Source organism: Trachypithecus francoisi, unplaced genomic scaffold (genome assembly GCF_009764315.1).
Source record: "Trachypithecus francoisi isolate TF-2019V2 unplaced genomic scaffold, Tfra_2.0 Contig00586, whole genome shotgun sequence".
Lineage (NCBI taxonomy): Eukaryota > Metazoa > Chordata > Mammalia > Primates > Cercopithecidae > Trachypithecus > Trachypithecus francoisi.
Window position 1 is genome coordinate 2,761,137 of NW_022680749.1, and position 20,470 is coordinate 2,781,606.

Sequence of the window (20,470 nt, forward strand, 5' to 3'; positions counted from 1 at the left end):
GGATATTTGAAAAAATGTTCAAAATTACTAATTATCAGGGAAATGCAAGTCAAAACCATAATGAGATATCACCTCACACCTGTTAGAATGGCAACTATAAAGAAGATGAAAGATAAGTTTTAGCAAGGTTGTGGAGAAATGGGAACCCTTGTACATTATTGGCAACTATGTAAACTGGTATATCATATCCATTATGAAAAATAGTATGGAGATTCTGCAAGAAAGTAAAAATACAACTGTCATATGACCCAGCAATCCCACTTCTGGGTATAGACCCAAAGTACGTGAAATCAGTATGTTGAAGAGGTGTCTGCACTTCCATGTTCATTTCAGCATTATTCACAATAGCCAAGGTATAAAATCAACCTAAGTGCCCATCAAAGAATGAATGGATAAAGTGTGGTATATATACACAACAGAATACTACTAAGCCTTAAAAAGGAAGAAAATCCTGTCATTTGCAACAACATGGGTAAACCTTGAGGCACTAAATGAAAGCAGCCAGGCACTGCAAGACAAACACTGTATGATCTCACTTCCGTAGAATCTTAAAACGTTGACATCATAGAAACAGAGAGTAAAATGATGGTACTAGAGGCTGGGGGGCTAGGAGAATTGGGGTGATGTTGGTTAAAGGACATAAAATTTTAGTTACACAGGAGTAAGTTCAAGAAATCTATTGTTCATCATGATGATCATAGTTAATGATATATCCTTGAAAAATGCTAAAAGAGTAGATTTTTGAGTGTTCTCACCAAAAAATATGGTCAAGTATGTGAAGTCATGCAGATATTAGACAGCTTTTGTTTGAGCCACTTCACAATGTATGCCTAAATCAAAACATTGTTGTACAACACAATTAATTTTTTAAAAAGTGCTGAAGAGAAATTTTATTTTATTTGTTTTTGCTTAAAAGTATTTAATAAATATTGAGGACATTTAACAACATATCCCTAAAAACATTTCCCATATAGCAATGTTTACTAAATCCTTTTTTTTACACTGCATTTTGTAACATATTGGAAATTATTTGAGAAAGGAGAGGTAATTGCAAAACATGACTTGACCTGGTTCAAACCCTAAGAGCTTTCAAAACTCCAGTGTTTAAGTGGAGAAAATTGTAGTTCTCTGGTACGACAAAAATACTCTCAGTCATAAAAGATCACCACAAAAAAATGGTTATTTTTATATTGAGGATAGTCCCTTAAAAGTGTAAAGAAACAATTACAGGTTAGCTCAACAGACCTGTCCCTAGACTGATACCCAGCATCCCGTTAATTCAAAAAGTACACAAAACTTCGAGTCATAATCATACGGTTATTATAAATAAAAAACAAATAAAGTTATAATAAGCTAATTTAGTTTAAAAAATGAAAGTGAAATTAAAATAAAACAAACTGAGCTCATTCAAAATAATCTGTTGTAATTTCAGGGCCTTTGTTTCTTCTCTTTAGCATAAAAATGTCCATCATAAAAATTGCAAAAGTCCCTCAAGTTATTCATCTTACAGAATAGTTGTCAGATCAAATGAAGGAATAAAAATAATAGCAACTGTAGTATTATTAACAGCTAACATGTATTGACTCCTAAAACATGCCAAGGGCTACACTAAAGGCTGTATATGCAGTATCTCATTTAATCCTCCCAACAAACATATAAGGTAGGTATTTTTATTTACATTTCACCATATAAGGAGGAAAAAGGCACAGAAAGTTTATGTAGCTTATTCAAGTTCAAAGACCAAGGGCTGGTGCCAGGTCCTGAACAGTCCAGTGAAGGAACTCAGGCTTCTGAGCAACAGGCTTTGCCTCTTCCTGAAAGTGTCATGCTTGCAAAGTCCTCGTAAAGTCTCTGCAAGCAGTTACCCTTTCATAGACTCTTACATGGGACATTGTGATGCTCCATGAAAGGGTGAAGGTCACCTGTTCTGCTTAATAAGGCAACTATATGGTGACATGGAAAGTGCATGGACAGAAAAATAGGTTTGAATCCAAGTTCTGCCATGTGATCTTTGGCCAGTTAACCTCTCTGAGTCACATTTTCTAAATCAAAAACTGAGAAGAATAATGCTGTATTCGTTTTCTAGGTATGTCATAACAAAATACAATAGACAGGGTGATGACTTAAATATTTATTTTCTCACAGTTCTGGAAGTTAGAAGTCCAAGATCGGGGTGTCAACAGACTCTTCTGAGTCCTCTCTTCTTGGCTTGCAGACAGACTCCTTTTCTCTGTGTCCTCACACGAGCGTGTTAGTCTGTGTTGTCTGTGTCTTAATCTCCTCTTCTTATAAGAACACCAGTCGTATTAGATTAGGGTTCACTTATGACCTCATTTTACTTTTACCACCTCTTTCACAGCCCTATCTCCAAATACATACAGACACATTTTGAGATACTGGGGGTTAGAACTTCTGTATCTGAGTGGGGAGGGGCGTGCACAATTCAGTTCATAGTAGTTACCTTTCAGAGTTAAGGTTATGAAAAGGTAAATCAATTGCCCAGAAATTGGGAAGCCTCTAAATTTTAATATCTGTATCTTACACCAGTAAAGTCAGTATTATTTGGCTGTCTATTATCTTTTCTTAGCTGTATACATTGACAGGAATATGCATACAGTGCAAAGGCTAATGTGACAATAAAGGGTTAACACATGGACAGATTTTGATTTTTAGAAAGATGAATACTATTTTTATTCAACTATTTAAGGTCATCTTTCATTGTGTTAAAAGGACATTTAAGGAAACAAATATAAAATAAACATCCTTACTGATAGCAAATCGTTAATTCTGCATACACTTCAAATCATGGTATATGTAGTTCAATGGGACATTAGAAACTGCTTGGTCAAACATGCAACCACATTTACTTTGCAAACATAGAACGTGAGCTTGATACTGGTTAAGTAACTTGTCCTAAGACACACAGTTAGTTCCTGACATAGCAGGTTCTTATTCCTAGTTCATTGTTCTTCCTTCTATGCTCTACTGTCCCCTGTGGTTTTCCTGGGATCATGGTCTTTACAGTTTCCTGGAGTGATTGTTTTAGAAATAACACTTAATATCTAGAGAGCTTCACAAGTAGCTGCCTTCCAAATTGGCTTCTTACTTGAACCTCAGTCAAATATAAGCTAAAACCTCGTTTAAAAAAAAAACTGTGACTTCATCTTTCAATCGATTACCAAAAAACATCCTCACTAGTACCTGCAGAAAAATCTCATCCCTCAAATAAGGCACATTTTCCTAGCTGACACACATAATATGATTAATCTAATAATCAAGATTCATTATATCTCAAATGATGTAGAATATGCACACATTTTCCTAATAGTGTTTCTCAAATGTTGCTTGAACAAACATCAGGACTCAAATAACCTTCCTAAATGCCTCAGTGTTATCTGCATACCTGTCTCAACAGTGATGAGTAAAAGGAAGAGCAATTCAATTACATCTCCTTTGAGGACTCCTTGGGGCTGCCTTGACTTAAGAAAAACACCTTCAAAGAGACAAGCACCATAATAATTTTCTCCCATAGTTCCTTCAATAAGGAATTAGCCCAGAAGTAATGTCACCCTTCAGGAGAAGCTATTGATACGATCTAGTCACACTTCCTCTCTTACAGGCTTTCATCCAACAAAGTCAGGTTTTGAAATGAGAAAGGAAGATTAAACTTTGATCAAATCTGATGGGGAAGAAGCAGAAAGCACAGGCTTTGGATTGAAAGAGAGCAGCGTTCCAACAGAGACACCCTCTTCACAAGCCATGTGAGTTTACCAGTAAAAATAGAGATAACGGGACCTACCTGTTGGTTTGTTGTCAAGATAAAATGAGACAATGTTTAAAACATGTATCCCTGTGCTTGGCATGGAATAGGCATTTCTTCCTGAAAGAAATTATTGAAAAGATTATAAGAAGAATGAGGAGGATGATGAGTCATTGTTTTCGAACAGATTGAACTGACTGGTGGCCCAGAGGGAATTTTTGTCTCTGAATTTAGAGAAACAATTACTGAAGCCCCACGTGCAGCCTTAAAAATTTATTTAAAAAGCTATCTTTAGCAAGGTAATAGAACACAATGCCCAGTCCACATTTCACCTACCCACTCTCGGATCTGAAGATGGTCTAAGAGGTTTCAGTAAGTTCAAGGTGATTCTCCCATTAAAAATAGTGTTCTCAAAGTGTTCAGTAAGAGATAAGACAGCCACCAGTGTGTGAAATAGGAGGATGGAAAGGAGATCTGCTGGCAGGGCATTCAGTAAACGGGGCATTGTCTATAACCAAGGGAAGAAAATACTCTGGATCACTTGATATCCATAATGTGTAGTTTTCAGCATTTATCATTAATAAGATGTTTGTATTAAGATATTTTATCAATCATGATGCTGTCTTACATAAATTCAAAGAAATTTGTAACTTGAAAATGTTGGGGGTTCTTGCAGCTAGAAAAAAACAAAATACAAACAAGTGTCTTACATTTAGGTCAAAGAGATAAGGGATTGGTGATCATCACACAATTGGTTAGCAGAAAAACAAGGACTAGAAGGCAAGGTTGCTGGTGTACAGTCTCCTACTGTTCCCACCAGTATAGTCCTTCTCTAAGCTAGATAGACATCCTTACCTATATCAAGAGAATTCGTTGTAATAGGAGTTAACAGTAACAATAAAAATAGTCATAAGTGAAAGAACACATTCCTCAACACATCACATCCCCCCATATGCCTCCACTTCCTGGGCCCGACACAAACACATCACAGCCTTGAGCACATCACATCCCCCCATATGCCTCCACTTCCTGGGCCGACACAAACACATCACAGCCTTGAGCACATTACATCCCCCCATATGCCTGCCCGACACAAACACATTAAGAAAAACAACACCTGGAGAAGCTCCAATAAGGTTACAACCGTTTGTAAAAGCGCAGGAACCAATAAGAAGGCTGCTAAAAGCATAACTTAACATTAACATGTAAACCAATTGTAATGCTGTAGCCTAGAGAAATGCCTTGTTGCTCTGTAACCTGACAAGTCCTGTTTACCTCGAGCTATAAAGAGCAAGCGCACGCATTGTTTGGGGCCCTCTTGTATGTTGTATAACGGAGGGACCAAGTTCGAACTTGCATTAAAGATCCTTGCCGCTTGGCTTTGACTCTGGACTCTGGTGCTCTTCTTCGGGGAATAAACGGTCTGGGCATAACATAAGCACTTATTATACACTAAACAATCTGTTACATGTTTTGCATGTATTATTGTCACTTAATATGTACAAAAACAGTATTAATTAGATACAATGGAGAAAACTTAGGCTGAGATAAGATATTGAATCTATATGAATTACACAAAGAAAAAAGAAAAAAATTACTCAAAGGTACACTTTGAGAAAATTAACTGTTTTGGGAGAACAATCTGTGCTTCTGACCATCGTATGATCACTGATATTTCTTTCTTGAAAACATTCCCTCCTTATCGTTCACCTACAGTAGCTTACACACCCACTACCAGCATATGTTCTAATTACTTCTCAGGAATTGTACTATTTCAATCAGCAAGTGCTATTCTGATTCCCTTGGAATCACTTCCAGATATAAACAACATAAAATTCAGAGTCATATAAACCAATTCTGCTAAGGTTTTTTTTTTTTCTTTTTTTTTTTTTTAAACATGAGCACATTGCTTACAAGTAGCAGATAAAGGAATTCAGTACTGTGTGGTACAAGGTGTTTGACATAAAAGCAAACAGCTACAAATTGTTTCATAAATCAATAATGCATGTTCCTATCTAAATCTGAAACAACGACAACTAAAATCCCCTAAAAGTCATAACAGTGGTGATAGCCAACATTCAGTAATGCTAAATTCACTTCCTTAGGAATGCCATTCAGTAGTGCAAGAGTCATTGTCTTGGATATGTTAATTCATATTTAATTTAAAAGACAAAGCAAACCATAAAATGGTCAGAGGATGCTGACCAGAGGTCAAAATGGAGGGGATGCTATGAAATCATTTCTTGATCGCTAAGGTTAAGTCACGAAGAATTATTCTTTTGAATGTCAAGAGACATGGTTGAGTATCCTGGATATAAAAATGTTAAAAGACGGTGGCCCTTGAATTGGTACTGACTCCAACCACTTAAGAAAGGCTGCCTGGCATTTTCTTGAATTTTCAATTCCACTTTGCCTTTGCATAGACCAGTTATATGCAAATTTGGTTATTATCTTTAAAATTTAGACTTTTACCCTTACAGCATTGTATTATTAAAAAGCGGTGTCTTATAAAACATTCTGGAATTTCTCATAAACATTCATTTATATGCATTAGATAAAAATCTGTGTGGTCAATAGCTTGTGATAAAAAGTGCCTATGAAAATAGAAGAGACAGGAAATATTCAGGCCAAAACAACTACAGACTCTCAGCTTTTAATTGTAATTTAGAGGTCATTGTGTCCAATCCCTTACCTGGTGCCAGGTGCCTTCTATATACTCACCCTTTGAATATTTGAACCAGGAGAAACCTGCTATATCTAATTGCTCATTAGCCCTACTTATTAGCAACGTTTTTTCTTATTATGATAGGGAATCTTTGGGAATATCTTCTTTATGACTTACCTGATAGCAAGGAATATATTTAGTTTTTATGGAAATTAGACCAAGATTATTATGTTTGGGTTTAAATAAAGACACATAAAAATGTATGCGCCCCTTTCCAGAGCATAAACCAGATATATACAACTAGGGAGAGGGAGGCAGAATGTTTGAAAAATTCATGCTTCAAACCTGTTTGTTTAGAGATCATGTGTGCTTTATTTTTAGATTTCGGCATCCCCAGTGATGAATTAAGTTGGGCTTAAATATGGCCACATGGGCACAATTTCTACCCAGAGAGAAGCAATTCAAAGCTTCAGTGCCTTCCACTCCCACCCTTCCAGGAGTGATTGACTGACTAATACTGTCAAAGGACTAGCTGTAATTAGTGATCCCACAGTAAGTCATCTATCTGTACCTTCAGCTATGCCATCTCTGGGACCGAAGAAAGGTTAGACAGTTGGAGAATGTCACCTTCATGCAGTAGGCATGACAAGATTGGGTGATCACTATTTTTTGCTAGCCATAATATTTGATTTTAAAAAGTAAACAATAAAATATTTTGCCAAATCTCTGTTTTTACTGTCTTGAAATTTCATTACAACCAAAATAATAAAAAATATTGTCTTTCTTAGAAAGTGAAAACAGTTACCTAAATATGATAACAACTTATGCTGCAGTCCCCAAATCCCAGCTGCTTAAATTCAATGAAGACATTTCACTGTATATATATATCATGAGTTAGCATAGTTACTGAGAAGCCTAAAGTGATGGAAAACTTCCCATTTTTAACTGCATTATCATGAATATGCTGCCTGCTTGATATACATTGCAGGGGGAATGATCACTGGTATATCTCACAGCAGCAAATAGATGTCATTGCCCAGGAGTAATACACACCCTTCTCCTCACGCCACTGGTCAGAGGTAATCTCATGGAAATGTGCCAGGAAAAGAAGCCAACTTCATATTGATAAACACTGGTAAGGCCTATGACATTACAACTCAGGTCCCATCAGACTTTTTATTCTCCAATCTAAACACTCCTAATTCACATGTTCTTCAAATGGTATAGTTTTAATTTCTCTTCTCCTGGCTTACTTCTACTTGCTATTCTACTTTAAAGATTTTCAACACTGATATGTGAACTCTTTGAATTCATTGGCAGGATTTGATAACCATGTTTATTTCACGAAAAAAAAAAGAGCTTTCAATAGATTCTTAAAGGAGGTCTGGGGCCATTACTCCGGTCTCTTCTGATTTTCTTTCAATATGATACCCAGTAGGCACAACATTCTGGTTAAGATTTGAATAGCATCATTCTATCACCGATTCTGGATATATTTTTAAAGACTAGTATAAAATAATAAAAATGCATATTCAATCTTTTGATAGACTGCTGCCTTACACTGAGCTTATTGATCAAGCAAAGTCTATACTATTTGCACTGCTGACAAATTTTGCTCTTTTTCAGCCAAACAATTTATGGTAGCTTTACTTTTTATCGTATTTTTAAACAGCATTCAAACTATTCACTATTGTATTCAGGGACTCAAGGTTTCCATATTTCTAAATATCAACTCTAACAAAAAGCATATTAGCTAGCTTTTCCATTCAACTTTGGGTCTTCTGCATACCATCTGTATTGTTATATCAATCATCTACATAAACATTGGACCAGCTCAGTGCTAAGGGACAAACTTTAGAATATACGAATGAAAGTTCTCTCCAAGAAGATGTAACTGCATTCATCAGCATGCTTTCAGTATTCTCTTTTATATTTATTTGGCTCCATATTTGTAGTTTTCCTTGTTTACCTTCCTACCATGGTGATATTTTCCACCTCCTTCTATCAGTTGCGCTTTCTTTCAAATAAGCTCTTTAAAAGTCCATCCCCTAACGTCGCAGTGTTATCTCCAAAATCACTGGCTTCTACCATGAAAATACATTATTGAGGGACTCTTGAATTTTTTTTGTAAATTCCTACTGTTAAAATGCATTTTTAATATTAATACTTTTACTACAAATTCATCATCATAAAGGGAACCTCTCCCGGACTCAATTTCTTCACCATTCTGCTCACACCCTTCCCCCTCAAAAAGGCATGATTTGCTAAGAGATCTTAAAGTTCCTTACAACTGTATGATTATATGATTCTTTGACTTTTGTTAGACTTTTCTTCCCCCAACAAAAACTCAACAAATTTTACTGATGGTATTGTAGTGATTTGCTGGAAAAAACTGAACCTGAAGAAAATTATGGGATTTTCTAGATTGATATCCATAGTGGAGTGTAGACTAGGAATATAACATCACACAATTCATGTTTCCTCTAGAGGCCCTTTGCTAGGCATTAAAATGGCCAATGTGCTACATATAGCAATAACTCTTTAACCTTGGCTAATGTCTCCTATTAATTCAGTATATCGGCTGTTAATTTCAGAAGGGCAAGTACATCCAAAAATATAACAAGGTTAACTGTGCAATTATTCAATAAAATTTATTCTAATAAATATTATGAGACTATAGAACAAAAGAAAACACAGATGGCATACGCTTTAGTATATTACAGATGTTTAGGCAGATTAAAAATAGCTGTAGCCTATAAGCCACCTATGTGTGAAATATTTGTCCCAGACAACCACGACCCTTATACTAAGCCCCCAAAACTGTCCATTTAATATTATAGAAGAAAGTTTGCAGAGTCAACTTTAAGGTCGTATCTAACCATACAATATAAAAGAACAGTGTCCTATTTTTAAAATAAAAAATCATTAATTTTACTTTGCTTTATTAAGAAGCATAGAGTATAACATAAAAGGAAAAGAATCATGTGACTTTATTTACATATATATACATAAATATGTTTCCTATTAAGAAATCTTCAAACCTATAAATAAAGCCAGTCCAATCCAGTAATTAGTGCCTCCAAATAAAATATGACTCATTGTCAGAGGCAGCTTTGATTATTATGTTTATTCCTTCTTACTTTATCTTATACAAACATTCCTTGTAAAAATTAAGCGAATCTAATCATGTCATTGGTATTCATTTTATTTCTATTTTCTTTTTTTCTTTTTATTTTTTTTTGAGACAGAGTCTCACTCTGTCACCTAGACTGGAGCACAGTGGTGTAATCATGGCTCACCCTAGCCTCAACTTCCTGGGCTCAAGCGATCTTCTCACATTAGCCCCCTGAATAGCTGGGACTACAAGCATGCACCATCATGCGCAGCTAATTTTAAGTTTTTGTTTGTTTGTTTGTTTTTAGAGACAAGGCCTCACTATGGTGCCCCAGATAGTCTTGAACTCCTGGGCTCAAAAAGTCCTCCTACCTCTGCCTTCCAAAGTTCTGGGATTACAGGTGTTAACAACCTTGCCTGTCCTATTTCCATTTCCACCTCCCAGCCCCTGACAACCACGATTGTATTCTTTGCTTATATGAGTTTGACTGTGGCATTGATCTTTTCTTAAAGGGGGTTCTTTCCAAGAAGCAAGTATGAGTTAAGTTTTGATTTTTGTTGTTGTGTGTTACTGGAGTTTTTCAGTATTTTTCTTAAACAGGTTTATTGGGGGACTCCCTGGTTTGGAAACATAAAACAATGTAGAGCAAGTCAATTAATGAACTTTATCAACCAGCAAATAAATTTTTTTTTGGTACCTGCTACTTCCTTCAAAAAAAATGAGTATTTCTATTTTTTTTCCAAGACAGAGTCTTGCTCTGTTGCCCAGGCTGGAATGCAATGGTGGGATCTTGGCTCACTGCCACCTCTGCCTCCTGGGTTCAAGCGATTCTCTTGCCTCAGCCTCCCGAGTAGTTGGAATTACAGGCAACCACCACCATGCCTGGCTAATTTTTGTATTTTCAGTAGAGATGGGGTTTCACCATGTTGGCCAGGCTGGTCTCGAACTCCTAACCTCATGATCTGCCCACTTCGGCCTCCCAAAGTGCTGGGATTACTCATTAAGCAGAAATAAAATCTTTCATTGTCATTTTCACCAATCATTCAGGAATTAGTTGCTTTCAAATGTTAGGTACCTTCATAAATGGCTTTAAATACATTAAGGATATTTGGTTAGCAACCCTATGTTTCCAGAACTGGAGAAAATTACTTAAAAGTGTATATATATACACTTTTCTGATATCCCATTATATATATATATATATATAATATCTGGTTACGATTTGAATAGCACCATTCTATCACCGATTCTGGATATATTTTTAAAGACTAGTATAAAATAATAAAAAATGCATATTCAATCTTTTGATAGACTGCTGCCTTACACTGAGCTTATTGATCAAGCAAGGTGTATACTACTTGCACTGCTGACAAATTTTGCTCTTTTTCAGCCAAACAATTTATGGTAGCTTTACTTTTTATTGTATTTTTAAACAACATTCAAATCTATTCACTATTATATTCAGGGACTCAAGGTTTCCATATTTCTAAATATCAACTCTAACAAAAAGCATATTAGCTAGCTTTTCCATTCAACTTTGGGTCTTCCGCATACCATCTGTATTGTTATATCAATCATCTACACAAACATTGGACCAGCTCAGTGCTAAGGGACAAACCTTAGAATATACAAATGAAAGTTCTCTCCAAGAAGATGTAACTGCATTCATCAGCATGCTTTCAGTATTCTCTTTTCATATATATATATATATATCATGGGATATCAGAAAAAAAAGCCAAACTCTCAGAAAGAACCGTGTTAGAACTATGAAAAATAGCCCAAAGCGTACAGTAACTAAGCTAATGCTGAATCAAGGGAAAAGTGACTTAACCGTGGCAGAATTTGACTGCATTTTGCTTGGCCAAGTTCCAGCACCCTCCATGGATTTGTGGTGGTCCTAAAACAAAAGCTTACATTCTCACTGTGGGTTCGACACTCCAGAGGGAGCAGAGCAGAACTTTGTCTAATGTAATTATGTTTTTCTGTATTGACCCGTCAGGGTGCTCCCTGAGGGACTAAGGGAAAACACTCTCGTTTGTTTTGCCTAATTCAGAACTTGCTCAAGGTAGAAAACTGGCTATGCTGAGGGCATTTCTCAATAACATTGAAAGGTGAATAAACAAGTCACTGCTAACTGCAAACAGATGGCAGCTGGGGCAAAAAAGAGTTCTGCTAAGAAATGGGCAAAGAAGCCAGACGTGGTGGCTCATGCCTATAATCCCAGCACTTTGGGAGGCCAGGTGGGCGGATTTCTTGAGCTCAGGAGTTTGAGACCAGGCTGGGCAGCACAGCAAGACCCTCCTGTCTCTATAAAAAGAATAATAAGTTAATTAAATATGGGCAAAGAACTGAAACAGATATTTTCCTAAAGAAGGCATAAAAATGGCACACAAGCACATACAAAGATGTTTAACCTTGTTAGTCGTTAGAAAAGTGCAAACTGAAACCACAATGAGATGCTATATCACACCCACTGGAAAGCCTACAATAAAAAACAGTAAAAGGTGAACAGAGAGTGTTGGCAAGGATGTGAGGAAACTGGAACCTTCATACATTGTTGGTAGAAATGTAAAGTGGTACAACCATTGTAGAAGACAGTTAGGTGGTTTCTCAAAAAGCCACAGAATTGCCACATGACTCAGCAATTATATTCCCAGTTTATAATCAAAAGAATAGAAAATAGGTTCTCACACATTTGTACATAAATGTTCATAGTAGCACTATTCACTACAGGTAAAAGGTGAAAACAACCCAAATGGACAAAATAAGGTGTATCTATAAAACTGAATATTATTCAGCAATAAAAAAGAAAGTTCTGATGCATGCTACAATGTGGATGTATCTCAAAAACATGCTACCTGAAAGAGGCCACAAAAATCAAATATTGTACAATTGTATTTATATGACATTTAAAGAAGATAAAACCATAGAGACAGAAAGCAGATTAGTGATTTCCAGGTGAAAGGGGTGGTGGGGGGAACAGGGCGTGATTACTTAATGTATATGAGGTTTCCATTGGGAATGATGAGACAGAGGTAGTAGTTTCACAATATTGATTATCAACTGGGAATGGAATTGATGAGAATTCTTTGGAACTAGACAGAGGTAGTAGTTTCACAATATGGTTAATGTACTAAATACCACTGAATTGCACAGGGTAAATTGGTTAATTTTTCATATAAATTTTACCCCAATTTTTAAAAATGTATATGATATGGCATGAAGCTGTTTAAAGCACATCTTGAGAGAGGACCATGTAATACGGTTGGCAAACAACATAAGAAAATACATACTATAAAATATATTAGAAATTTCAAACATTTGTATAGTTTGGAAAAGAGGAAAGCCAACTATAATTAGAGTTTATACTGAGTATAGAGATAGTGAATATTGGTTTTCTATTAGCTGATACCAGCTTTTGCTGGGGTTAAAAAAACACAACAGCAATATTTCAGGCTTACGATGACAATATTTCTTGCTTACATGTATGTCAGCTGATATTTGACTTCAGGTTGAATCCATGTCATTTATATTCTAGGGCTGAGGCTGAAGAGGCAACTTCTTTTTCTATCTCATGGCAGAGGAAAAAAAGAAATGGCAAAACCAATCTATGCTTTCAAACTTCTGCTCGGTTGTGGCATATATCATATCCACTCACTTTCCATGGCCAAAGCAAATCATGTAGCCAGGAGTGATGTCAATGGGGTGAGAAGTTTATGCTCCCTCTGGGAGAGGCACTGCAAAACACATGTCAATGAGTGAGGATGTATAATCCTATTACAAGGACAGATAAAATCTGGATATTACATATAATCCACCATTTTAAAAGATGAGTTGTGGAAAGAACAAAGGAGAACTTACTGACAATATATACAACAGGCATCTCTAGGTCCAAAGATATGAACTTTTCTCCCCCTAACCTGGTAGATATTCCCAAATTGTCCTGTTAAAATGTAATAATTTACTTTCCCACCAGAAATGCATATAAGGCCTTTCCAACAATGACATTATCAAACTTCTTAAGTGTTGACAATCTGATTAACAAAAGAATTTCATCATTCTTATTTTTCTTTTTTGATTAGGAGAGAAGTTGGACATTTTATGCTTATTGAACATTTCTTTTTCATAAATTATGTACTGCCTGTTCAGGTAACTGACAAAGAATCATATTTTAGTATGATCTGAGAAGTGAGCCAAAGTGTTAAAATTCTTTTCTATCTGACAAAAGTCAGATTTGAGGTTTAGCTAGTGTAGCTAAGGCCATAAGCTATGTAAAGTAAAAGGATTCTGGACATAGGGATTATGCTTGACATAGCATGTGTCAGAATTTATTCCTTCTCCTTAATTAAAATATTTTAAGTACTACCCCAACAAAGACTTATCTACCAGAAATGGAAATAATTTATTTTGAAGGAAAGACTAGGCTCCATAGATTTTGAAATATGAAGTCACGGGCCTGTAGTATTTTGTCCAAACCCAAAGAGGAGGCAAAGATTCCCTGGTCTTGTGCTAGTGTAACACACATCTCTTATGTCTGAGAAAATGCAACCACTCTGCAGGATTCTTCCCAAAATTCTTTCATATTTCCTCTGCTACAACATTTCCTAAACTGTATCTCACAGAATTTTAATTTCAATAGATAACGGGAAGGAAAAAGGGATGGAAGAAAAAAATGTGGTTTAATAAATGTGTAAAATACTGCATACTGAATCCTGCCCTCAAAGAACAACTGGTTAGCTGTGTGATATAGTCTGAATGGTTTTGTTTTTTTTTTTTTTTTTTTTGAGACAGAGTCTCGCTCTGTCGCCCAGCCTGGAGTGCAGTGGCCGGATCTCAGCTCACTGCAAGCTCCGCCTCCCGGGTTTACGCCATTCTCTTGCCTCAGCCTCCCGAGTAGCTGGGACTACAGGCGCTCGCCACCTCACCTGGCTAGTTTTTTGTATTTTTTAGTAGAGACAGGGTTTCACCAGGTTAGCCAGGATGGTCTTGATCTCCTGACCTCGTGATCCGCCCGTCTCGGCCTCCCAAAGTGCTGAGATTACAGGCTTGAGCCACCGCGCCCGGCCTAGTCTGAATGTTTTGTTCTGCCCAAATCTCATGTTGAAATTTAATTCCCAGTGTTGGAGGTGGGGCCCGGTGGGAGGTGATTGAATTATGGGGGCAGATTTCTCATGAATGGTCTAGCACCATCCCCCTTGGTACTGTCCTCTTGACAGTGAGTTCTCATGAGATGTGGTCTTTAAAAAGTGCCCAGCACCTCCCCGCCCTTCTTGCACCTGCTTTTGCCATAATTGTAAGCTTCCTGAAGCCTCCCTAGAAGCCAGGAAGATGCTATCACATGCTTCCTGTAAAGCATACAGAACTGTGAGCCAATTAAATCTTTTTCTGTATAAATCACCCAGTCTCAAGTATTTTTTATAGCATGAAAGAATGGCCTAATACACTCTGTAAGCTTCACAAGTTATCTGGCCTCGGTTTCCTCATGTGTACAATGAGGGTAATATTAGTGCCCCCCTGGCAGAGTTCCTCATGAGTGTTAAACAAGGTAACACAAGCTAAGCCCTGTACCTGAGGCACAGTAGGCACTCAGTGAATTTTCATTCTTATTTTGATGGCTGTAACATTAGCATCTAAAGACTCTAAAAAACTCTGTAGTAAATAAACCTGTTTGGCTTTGTCCATCCAGCTTTCCTCAAATAATCTGACACCCAGCAACTGTTTTTCTCAGCATCTTGCACTTTGGGAAATGCGATCTGTTTCCTTTTATCTAATGCCTGAATCAGCAAATGGAGAGAAGTAGGAATGGAGAGAGAGAATGGTCATGCTTCAGATTGGTAAGGAAGTTGTCTTGTTCTCTTATTTCAAGTTCTCCCATGAGTGTCAACCTGAAGAATTGCCTGATTCTTCTGTACTACAGATGACCACAAACAGTTGACACAACTTGTCCGAAAGCAATGCCAAACTTTGTAATTATCTGTGCCTGCTATGAAGCAGTAGAAGGAAAAAATACTCTATTCCTTATTTTCCATATTCCTCCTATTATGCTAAGAGATTTTTCTGTGAATACTTTTGAATAACAAATAAACCTGCTGGAAGATTTCAAGAAAAGGAAGTCAGTTCTTTCTCTTGTTATAAATAAGGCACAAATTTCTATGCTCCAAGGATACAGTCCAATTTCTCTTTATTTAGAATTAAGGATAGTATTAAACATAGTAAGTATTTCCTGATATTAACAGCTACTTTGTGGAAATTCTTGTGTAAAATACAGAATTGCTCTCCTTAGGTGCTGTTGCTGATATGGTTTAAAAGCACTCGTTTATTGAATAGCAAACGAGGTCTGTCCTTAAGAAGAAGAGCATCCCAGAAACTCTGCAGCTGGAGCAGCTGTCAAATTCATAGTGCTTTCCATCTAATAAAGCTAACTTGATACCTAAGAGCTTTCCCAGCCCTTACCATAGTAGAGATTATTAGATACTTGGCACTTTGGAACAGCCATTCACCCAGAGTAGACAAATAAAAAAGCTGCATTTTATATTGTATCAGAAAGTACATAAGGCCGGGCACGGTGGCTCACACCTATAATCCCAGCACTTTGGGAGCCCGAGGCAGGTGGATCACCTGAAGTCAGAGTTCAAGACCAACCTTGCCAACATAGCAAAACTCTGTCTCTACTAAAAATACACAAATTAGTCGGGTGATCCCAGCTACTCAGGAAGCTGAGGCAGGAGAATCATTTGAACCCAGGAGGCAGACGTTGCAGTGAGCTGAGATCATGCCACTGCACACCAGCCTGGGCAACAAAGCGAGACTCTGTCTCAAAAAAAAAAAGAAAAAAGAAAAAAAGAAGTACATAAAATGTAAATGTAAATTAATTTAATGAGGATTTTAATCTACCCACACTATACAAAGTATCTACCAAGTGACTTTTTCATCCTGCATATTTAATAGTAAGTGAAAATTCAAGTCATATTAAGCATTGCAGCCCAGAAAACTATGTTTAACAGCTTTCAACATTCCTAAAAGGTAAAGATGCCCTGCTTATAACATATGAGGAAAGAAAAATAGCTGAGAGCATTCTGAGGTCTGTGAGGTATTCAAAATTTATCACAGCCATAGAGGTCGATCACACCTATAATCCCAGCACTTTGGGAGGCTGAGGTGGGTGGATCACCTGAGGTCAGGAGTTCAAGACCAGCCTGGCCAACATGGTGAAACCCCGTCTCTACTAAAAAATACAAAAATTAGCCAGGCGTGATAGCTGGTACCTGTAATCCCGGCTACTTGGGAGGCTCAGGCAGGAAGAATTTCTTGAATCGGGGAGGCGGAGGTTGCAGTGAGCCCAGATCATGTCACTGCACTCTAGCCTGGGCAACAAAGCAAGACTCTGCCTCAAAAAAAAAAAAAGAAAAGAAAAGAAAAGAAAAGAAAAAGAAAAGAAAAAAAAATTGGGTGACACCACTTTTCCAAGAAATCCTAGTCTAGCTGAGAGCATTCTGAGCTCTGTGAAGTATTCAAAATTTATCAGGCCCATAGAGATATGAGTACAGAACTTTTAACTGTGCTAAGAAAATCACCTTTTTTCAGGAATCATGAATATTCCACATTTTTGTTAAAGAAACTCATGAAAGTAGCATCCCCAATCTCCCTTGTGTGCAACTCCCTTGAGTACACCAATACTCCTCTTTCTTGAGCGTGTACTTTTCATGTTGCAAGAAATCTCTGTACTTTCACGATTTTCTGAATCATCCATGAATTCCTGCTCAAGATGATGTCAAGAGCCTGGACACCCGTTGGAATGGAGGTCCTACTGGCATTTGGGAACTTTCCAGAGCCCACTGGTATCAGTACAACAAACTGTTTTAAAACTCTCAGTATTTCATCATTACTTAACCAAGTAAAATTGAAACTCCTTGTTTGCCGTATGAGTTTTTTGTGACTATTTGCCTCCATTGTACCTCCCGGGCTCATCTTTCAGCACTTTCCTCTAGCATTCTTCTTTCCTTGCCTTTTGCTATGCCTGGAATATTCTCTCTCCTACTTCTTCTCATGGCTAATTCCCACTTACTAGCTAGGAACCACCTACTACTTCCTCCAGAATGATCTCTCTCACACACCCGCACAACCACTCTAGGCTGGTATCTATCATTCCTGAGGTCATGTTCCAATGTGAATCATGGCACTGAGTCAGCAATCAAAATCTATTTAATGAGTAAATCAATGCATGAACAAATGAGAATATGATTATATTGAGTAGCTAAAATGTGAACTGAATAATAAGAGAGAAATGAAGAGCCTATGTTTTTATAGGACACATTAAGTTTTACTAAGAAAAAACAGCAGGACTCAGACTGAGCCCTCTAATTTGCCTCCTTTTAAAATGGCCACCTAAGCCTTCTTGTTTTCAGAATTATTTCATAGAGTTTTATTCATGAACATTGATGCTACTGCAGCTGAAGTTCCTGGACTCCTCTGAAAATGCTTTTTACCTGGAACCAAAAAGCATCCAGGCAAATCCAAATCTCCAGACGCTTCACCCAAATGTGGTTCCAGAGTGGAGCTGAGATCTGAGGCAAAATCATGTTCATCCTTGTACTAAGAACCAACTGAGGCCCAAAGGTTTCTTTCCCAACATCCAACCACCCTGATCAAGTGAGAAGGGAGTGGTCATGAGAATAGGGACAAGTTCCTCCTCCCCTCGACCCACACATTCAGAACATCGCACAACCTTTAGACATATGCGCAATAGCTCTTTTAAAGCACAAAGTTTCAGGCTATCTTAGATTTGTCGATTAATATATTCTAGGCCAATTGTGAAGCCTTCTGCAAGCCACAAAATCCTCCCAATGTCAATATTTCCATACATAAAATAAAGGAGGCTGCTAGCATACCTACCTCATTATATTGAATGGTTTATAAAAATGCCCAGTGGGATTTCTTTAGTAGAGTATTCCAACCACAAAATAAGTGCCCATTAACCAAGAGCTAATATTTTTATTTAAATAATTTCACATTTCTTTTAGAAGAAAATAAAGTGATAAAAGATAAAACCACCTCTAATCATTTTTTAGTTTTGCATAAGAAAATTATTCTTTGTGTGTGTTTCTAGATTCAAATTGCCACTTTTTATACAGACACCAGTCATCAGATTAGGGGCTCACCCCTCATATCAATGAATTGTATCTGTCATAACCCTATTTCCAAATAGGGTCACATCTCCCATTAATAAGAATTAGTGATATTTTGCCATCCAATTTCTATTTCCTGTTCAGAGTGGTGGCTATATGGCAGCATACTGATACCACTAGAAAAATAAATGCAACAATTACTGTAATAATAGCCACTACCATTTATTAAGTATTAGCTTTGTGTCAGGAACTGAAATACAGACTTTAGATCCATTGTTTCACAATTCTCATAATGGTACTTTGATTTAGGCTTTATTATATCCTAATTTTACACAGGCTTAAAGAGGTTAAATGGCTTGCCCTAAGTCAAACTGCTAGAAAGTGGAAGAGCTAGGAAGACTGAATGTCTGACTCTTGAGGCTAACCACCACACTCTGTTGCTTTTCAGTATGCTGCAGAGAATTAGGAAAGATCTATGAGTGGATGTTAGGCTTTCTTAACTCCCGCCACTATCTGGCTGCACAATACCCTGATATGTAGTATATATTCAGAAGTCTGGAATGGGATACATTATTTTATTTAAAATTTATTTTCTTAAATTGTTATATATTTTACATTATAATGTCCTCCACATTATTAATCTCCTTATCTTTTTTTACAGGTAGCACAAAGGTGTCTTGAGAGGAGAAATTAATGATCTATTTAAAATAAAGCTGGGGTAAGGAAAAGAAATAAATGCTTGATGATCTTATTGCTTCAAGAATAATCGTATTTCCTTAATATGATTTGCAGTGAGAAAAATTAAAGTCCATTGATAGCTGTGATACAGAAATGCACAGGGTATGCCCACAAATCATGTTAATTTCTTTATTAAACTATGTGAAATTACATACATTAATTGCTGAACAACTACAAATGATAGTGAAATCTCGGAGGAGAAGAATAAAAAAAAAAAGTCCAAAGAACCATATTAAATTTCCCTTCCCTCACCATCATTCTCACTCTAATCAGTCCTCACAGAAAAGCATCTTATTCCCTTACTTGCCAAGTTTGCCATTCTCCTTCCCAGAATACCCCTATATGTCCTATTTTCCTACCCAGCAGAGCTGACGGTGAAGGACTGGCTCCTTCAGTTTAGCCAAAGTCCCTCTCTCTCTGGTTTGCATGGGCAGCATTTAATTGACTACCCAAGCACTAGGGACTCAGATGAATAAGGATATATTCAATTTTAAGAATGAACTAAAGTCCTAAAGAAATATTTGGGCATCACTATCACTACCTGGAGATGTTTCGGCAGGACCTCTCAGATACAGTTTTGAGCCTGGTGTTGACTTGGAATTGACACGGTTCAGACTGAAACAGAAGTTTTTACCTTCATGTGACCTTTATATATAAACAGACTCCTGAGCCCCAGAGCAAGAGATGGCCTATATTAGCCTCTTTACTTCCTGCTCACACTAGTGAAGGAGGTGGCTTCTCCTTTGGTCTCTCACCTTTCCTGCCCATTCACCTGCCCCAGTACTGCCTCCTCAAACTTCTCCTTAGCTCCTATTTCTCTTTTGCTTCTGCAAGAAGGAGCCAAGCCCTGCTGCTTACTTTAGGAGAGCCCCTCCATCTTCTCAGTGATATAGAACATTGACCAGACCTGTAACAATATTTATTTATTGTATTCAACACAGAGTAGGCTCTTCATAAAAATCTGTATTTTGAATTGCATTAATCCAATTGTTCCCATAGATAATTGGTTCCAGCCTCAACCTAAAGAGTTACATATAATATAAGACACAAGTTTTTAAAAATTAGAA

General features: G+C 37.1%; 1 long non-coding RNA gene across 1 annotated transcript in view; it reads left to right on the forward strand.

Moving 5' to 3' along the window:
* The window catches only part of LOC117085809, a 44,331-nt gene that overhangs the window by 15,001 nt on the left and 8,860 nt on the right, over window positions 1-20,470 (forward strand). Inside the window, exons 2-4 of the long non-coding RNA XR_004438082.1 lie at window positions 7,414-7,560; window positions 15,227-15,374; window positions 19,327-19,383. This is a non-coding gene — a long non-coding RNA (uncharacterized LOC117085809). The remainder of the gene's footprint in view (window positions 1-7,413; window positions 7,561-15,226; window positions 15,375-19,326; window positions 19,384-20,470) is intronic.